The sequence below is a fragment of the Triticum dicoccoides genome, chromosome 7A (assembly GCF_002162155.2).
Source record: "Triticum dicoccoides isolate Atlit2015 ecotype Zavitan chromosome 7A, WEW_v2.0, whole genome shotgun sequence".
Lineage (NCBI taxonomy): Eukaryota > Viridiplantae > Streptophyta > Magnoliopsida > Poales > Poaceae > Triticum > Triticum dicoccoides.
The window spans coordinates 720,006,324-720,013,121 of NC_041392.1; the positions used below are offsets into that span (position 1 = coordinate 720,006,324).

General features: G+C 42.2%; 1 pseudogene; it reads left to right on the forward strand.

Annotated features, from left to right (window-relative positions):
* Window positions 1-265: 265 nt before the first annotated feature.
* On the forward strand, window positions 266-5,572 carry LOC119331659 (annotated as a pseudogene).
* The last annotated feature ends 1,226 nt before the right edge of the window (window positions 5,573-6,798 follow it).

A 6,798-nucleotide genomic window follows, 5' to 3' on the forward strand; every position in this document is an offset into this window, starting at 1 on the left:
AAGGATAACTCTGTTTAGAGCCAGAGTGTAAATATTGTTCATTTCTAGACATTTCTTTCTGGTCACAATAATCATCATTCCAGTAATTCCTACACCTACAATGGATATAATGACTGTATAAGCATACACTGCACTTAATCTTTCATCTAAACAGCTGATGCTTCTTGGTCATCCTGGAACTGGAATCAATTTTATTTGTATTTGTTTTGTACTGCTAATCATCTGAACTTTCACACATGCAGAGAGCTCCGTCTGTCCTGCCAAGATGGACCCGAGTGATGGAGGCCCAGATGAGTTGCCACCACCACCTCCTCTGCCTCCCGACGTGGTGCCCATCAAAGAAAAAGAAGATGTCGCCGAGGAACTGCCTCCAAACAAGCCAGCAAAGCCCAAAAGGCTCCCAATGGCCAGGCCTGGGCTAGGGAAGAGAGGGCACACCATCCAACTACTTGCTAACCACTATAAAGTCTCCCTGAAGGGTTCAGAGGAATTTTTCCACCACTACCATGTGAGCACGCTTTACTTGCTTTCCCCATGCTAATTCACCACCTAGTAATTTCAAACGTAACCTTAATTTCCATATCCCCATGCTATCTGGCACTGTCGATGTGTAGGTTAATCTGAAGTATGAGGATGATCAACCTGTTGTTGAAAAGGGGATAGGGAGAAAGGTGCAGGATAAACTGGTGCAAATGTACCATTCCGATCTTGCCAACAAGGACTTTGCATATGATGGTGAGAAGAGCCTCTTTACAATTGGGGCTCTTCCCCAAGTACACAATGAATTCACTGTAGTATTGGAAGACATTGGAAGTGGAAAGTGAGTTCTACTCCTTGACCTGCTTGCAGGCTAACTGCCCCTATGTAGTACTACATACCATCCTCTGTGTTCAGTATAACCCAATTATTAGTTGGTTGTAGGAGCTCTGGAGGTAATAGTGGCAACAGTCCTGAAGGTAGTGACACGAAGAGAGTGAGGAGGCCGTACCAGTCAAAGATTATAAAAGTGGAGCTGAGCTTTGCGGCGAAAATGCCTATGGCCGCAATCACGCAGGCCATTAGAGGTGAAGAATCAGAGAACTCCCTGGAGGCTATTCGAGTTCTTGATATCATACTGAGGCAGCATTCTGCAAAGCAGTATGTATCTTCATGAATGTCTCACTCGTTTGCCTCCACAAGCATTACTCTGTGCTTAGGCTCCACATGTGCGTTTCATGCCATGACTGGGGTTAATTTTTCTGACTATTCACAGGGGCTGTCTTCTAGTCCGCCAATCATGTTTCCACAATAATCCTAAAAGTTTCATTGACTTGGGCGGTGGTTTGTCGGGATGCCAAGGATTTCACTCAAGTTTCCGTGGTACACAAAGTGGGCTCTCCCTAAATATTGGTATGCATCTCGCCTTATTGTATTGTCGTATAACTCCATCGTCCACATCCGATTTAATGTTGTCATGTCAAACTTATTTTAACTTGCAGATGTTTCGACTACCATGCTTGTTAAACCTGGTCCTGTTATCGATTTTCTTCTTGCTAACCAGATGGTTCGTCGCCCTGATGAAATTAACTGGCAAAAGGTAAGGTGTATCTTTGATGTTCTTGATAATATAGCGCGAACAATCATCCAACTATATTTATTTTGATAATTACAATTTGGATGTTTGCCTCACAGGCCAAGCGTACCCTCAAGAGCTTGAGGATAAAAACCACTCACACAAATTCAGAGTTTAAGATAGTTGGTTTAACTGAGAAAAATTGCAACGAACAAACGTGAGAGTTCCTCCTTACCATTAATTCATTTTACCAGTGCTTATAAATTAGTAATTTGGCAAGGTGTCTTATTGTTTACCAGTGCTTGTTCTATTTTGTGCATTTTACTGCTATATTTATCGATTGCTTTGTGATTGGTGTGCTTAACTAGGTTTCCATTGAGGCGGAGGAACGGTGACAACGGAGACACTGATACTGTTGAAATGACAGTCTAATGATTACTTTGTACAGAACAGAGGCATAGAACTGCGCTATTCTGGTAATCTCCCATGTATCAATGCTGGGAGGCCAAAGCGTCCAACTTACTTCCCTGTCGAGGTTCATCTCAGTTATGCTATTTCACCCTTATAATCGTCTCTCCTTCGGAAATTTTATAGACGATCTGATGTCCTGGTGTGAACTTTTTGCATGGCCAGCTTTGCACGCTTGTTCCTCTGCAAAGATACACCAAAGCTCTGTCTACTCTTCAGAGGTCCTCACTTGTCGAGAAATCCAGACAAAAGCCTCATCAAAGAATGTCAACTCTTGATGATGTGAGTTATCATCTACTCCCTCCGTCCCCATAAAATAAGAGCACTTTTGACACTACACTGTGTCAAAAGTGCTCTTATATTATGGGACGGAGGGACTAGATTTCAGCTTGCTGCCACCATATATAACTTGCTGTTTTTAGTCAAATGGAAATTCACTGATAGTTCATCCTACGCTAAATGCAAGGCACTTAAACGTAGCGACTATGACTCTGACCCCATGCTGAAGGCATGTGGCATTACAATTGCCCGAAACCTTACTCAAATTGAAGGGAGGATCCTGCAAGCACCCAAGGTTAGTAACAGTTTCCCGAACATAGTTTAGCATGCTTGTGCTCGATGTTCTTCTGAATGTATCTAAGTAAGTCTTCTATATGTAGCTGAAAGCCGGTAATGATGAAGAATTCGTCCCACAAAAGGGTCGTTGGAACCTTGCGAGAAAGGTCAACACGTTTTCTGTTCATAACATGTCTTTATTACTTCTTCATCATTGATGAACCTTCTGCTAGTTTGCTGATTCTTTTTTGTTTCAGAAGCTGATCCAGACCTGTTCTGTTACGAGGTGGGCAGTTGTCAATTTCTCTGCATGTTGTGATGCTCGTGGTCTTGTCCGAGACCTTACAAGGATTGCAATTGCAATGGAGATTGGGGATTGTATGTTCTATTTTTTTTCTACAACGTATTTAATTGTTCTTATTTTCTGTTGCTGAACTTCATTTGTTAGCAGGAAATAGAGGACCCTCATGGTGATGCAATTGAAGAAAGCCCAGCAGTAAGACGAGCTCCTGCGTCACGAAGAGTGGATGAGATGTTTAATCAGTTAAAATCCAAGCTACCTGGACAACCCAAGTTCCTGTTGTGCCTTCTTCCTGCGAGGAAAAACTGCGAAATTTATGGTTGGTTCATGTTTTTGGCCATCGTTATTTGCTATACCATTCCCTATAAGCATGATTACCTGTTGCAGAATATATAATATATATTTGCTTCAACCAGGCCCTTGGAAGAGGAAGTGTCTTGCCGAACTTGGCATCTTCACACAATGTCTAGCTCCTCCACCAAGAGTCAACGATCAGTACCTAATTAATGTGCTATTGAAGATAAATGCTAAGGTTTGTTGACATGAGCTTATTTTCTTTTTACTGTATTTAATGACTACTGTATATGCTTATGCTTTTGTCTTTTCACCGGCTGTTACCCAGCTTGATGGGCTAAACACACTGCTACAAGGTGAGCTACCCCCTGCACCTGCAGTATTACCCATTGTGGGGAAGCTGCCTACTATTATCTTGGGCATGGATGTGTCATGTGTCACATGGTCAGCCTGGGTAATCTGATAGACCTTCCATTGCTGCGGTAAGAGGGATACAGTTCTAATCTCTGAATCGTAGCTCAGTCGTCATCTGAATGATTGCAGATTTGATAAGTGTTTTTATGACTGTATTTGTAAGCCTACTCAGGCAGCAACTTCTACCACGGCTGACACATTTATCTTTTTTAACCATTCTTCATTTCTACTAGAAATTCTGAATTGGTATGGCTTTCGATTTTTCTTAGGTGGTTAATTCTCGCAAGTGGCCTCTCATCTCTAAATATAGAGCAACAGTGCACACTCAGTCACCCAAACTAGAAACAATGTCTTCCTTGTTTAAACCACGGGGAAAGGAAGATGATGGCCTCATTCGGTAAGACATGACATTTGATTCAATCTTGAGTTCAGTCCCTTGCCAACAATACTATACGTGCATATTCATGAATGTATGTTATATATACTTTATTGCACACACTTTCCTAATGCAAAAAATGTCATTGCACTCGGGACGTCCAGGGAATCACTTATCGACTTCTACAATAGTACTGGGAATCGAAAACCAGATCAAGTTATTATTTTCAGGTACTAAGTTCTGAAATTATATTTGGTAATACCTGTAAATTTGTAGTTCCTGGAATGTTTTTCTACTGAAAATGGATAGTGGATGAAGTCTTAACCTCCATCTCACACAACTCATGCTAATTCCAGGGATGGAGTTAGCGAAAGCCAGTTTACTGATGTCATAAACATTGAGCTTGAGCAGATCATCCAGGTAGTTTATGTGTTTGATTTCAACATGTGATGTACAAGTATTATCCGGTATTGGACAGTGTCACTCCATCTACTTTTAATCAATGCAGGCCTGCAAGTTCCTTGATGAGAAGTGGGAGCCTAAGTTCACAGTAATTGTTGCTCAGAAAAACCATCATACCAGATTTTTCCAGACTGGATGTCCAGATAATGTTCCTCCTGGTAAACTTTATTTCAACCAATCACGGCCGAGTCCCCAACTATTTTTTGTAGAGCGAAACATGGCTTAGCGCTTAACTTGCAATTTTCTTTGAAATGATGGTAAAGCAAGAGTTCATTATGTAGGGACCGTCGTGGATAAAGAGGTCTGCCATCCCAAGAATTTCGACTTCTACATGTGTGCACATGCTGGGATGATAGTATGTAATCTCTGCTTTCTGCTCTGTTTTTTTGTTACTACCACCATGTACCAGTATGCCCGGTGATGGTCCTACTTAAGTTGTAATTGTTGTGTGTGCCAGGGCACGTCGAGGCCAACACATTACCATGTTCTGCATGATGAGATCGGCTTCACAGCGGATGAGCTTCAGGAATTTGTGCATTCGCTTTCATACGTGTACGTAGACAGGCAGTCTAGGGCGACAGAGCTTGAGAAATTTATACCGTTCTGATAGAAAAAGATCTGTTGTCAAGCTATGCCTGAACCCTGTTGCTGTGACCTTTTCAGGTACCAGAGGAGCACAACAGCGATATCAGTCGGTATGTGCCACTCATTGTTTTTGCTTGGCAGATAATGAACACTGTCCCTTATGTTTTGTTGTGTTTTTGCTTGGGTTGGCTTGCAGTTGCTCCGATCATGTACGCACATCTGGCGGCGGCCCAGGTAAGCACGTTCGTGAGGTTTGAAGACATGTCGGATGCGTCGTCGAGCCAGGGAGGGGGGCACACATGGGCGGGCAGCATTCCGGTGCCGGAGCTTCCTCGGCTGCACAAGAATGTGAGGAGCTCCATGTTCTTCTGCTGATTTGCTCCTGATGATGCTTGGGGTGGGGGTGAACTGTGTCTCGCTATGTGTCAGTGTCTATGTATCTTATATCTATCTGAATAAATAGCACCTAGAACTACTCTAGCTATTGGTGCCCGAAGAACTAGTCGGTGGTGAGTCAGTCCTTTGATGTTTATGGAAACCATGGAGCTGCATGTTGTCTTTTGGGTTGGCGTTGAACCAACCCCAACCTTGGATCTACTATTACTAGGCTTGGATGATATGCGTGAACCGTGCATGCTGTTGGTTTTGGAGCAGTTTTAACATGGTACCTCTTACCTCCTCTTATCAAATGAAAAGTGTTAGAGTTGTGTCGAATATAGTGTACATAGTAGATTACAGTTGGACTCTAAGTAGTATTATGTTTAGATCGGATATGGAGTCGTGTCCTAGTAGCACACTTGTATCCTAGGACTCTCATATATAGCGAGGGTAGACACACACCTATGCCAACATCATAATACACGAATGCAGGGGAAGACGCCGGCATGTGCCGGCGTTCAGGGCGATCGGGTGCGGTATTGTAGCGGTGTCATAGGGAGGAGAGCCCTTAGTCAGGCCTTGGGGATGTAGCCATATCGGTGAACCTTGTTCACAAATCTCGGTGCTGTGCCTTTTATGATTGCTTGGTCCTTGGATGATCGATGATATGTCTTGGATTTATTCCGACAAAAAGTAAGATTGTTTCTTGCTTTTAGAGAATTTATAGAGGTCGAATTTGGTCAGGCTGCCTTCTGGCCTCCTCCCAAAGCTTCTAAGCTCTCCCTTGTCTAGAAATAAACCGTCAAAAAGTTGAGTAGCGTTTGGACTTCATTTGGTATTGATTTCTTGAAAAACCAAAAACAGGCAAAAACCGCAACTGGCACTTGGCATTGGGTCAATAGGTTAGTCTAAAAAATCATATATAATTGCTATAAAATATTCAAGGTTGATACAATAATAAAAAATTATAGATACCTCGAAGTTGTATCAATGACCTTTGTAGTACTGCCATCTGACTTGCCGACCCCTTTGCTGTTGTCGTACACTATTTCAAGTGAAGTTCAGAACTTTTAATGCAATATATTTCTATGTGATCATATTTTCCCGTTTGTTCTATCATAATGCATTTCGATACGAGCATCTAAACCTAAACTCTACAAAAATGATTGTAATATCATAAACTCTGAGAATTTATAAGGTACTACATTCTGAATACCAACACACAATTTCTTTAATCATTTTTTGTGACATCAAACATTTTCTATGACACTACAAATCATCGCAGAATATGCACATGCTTAATGATGGCCAAATACGTCAAAAAATAGGCCAGAACATCACCAAAGTTCCCAGGGCGCTGCCCCGGGAGGAAAACACGTGGTGATGGTTGACCATCACAGAAAATAATCTTTG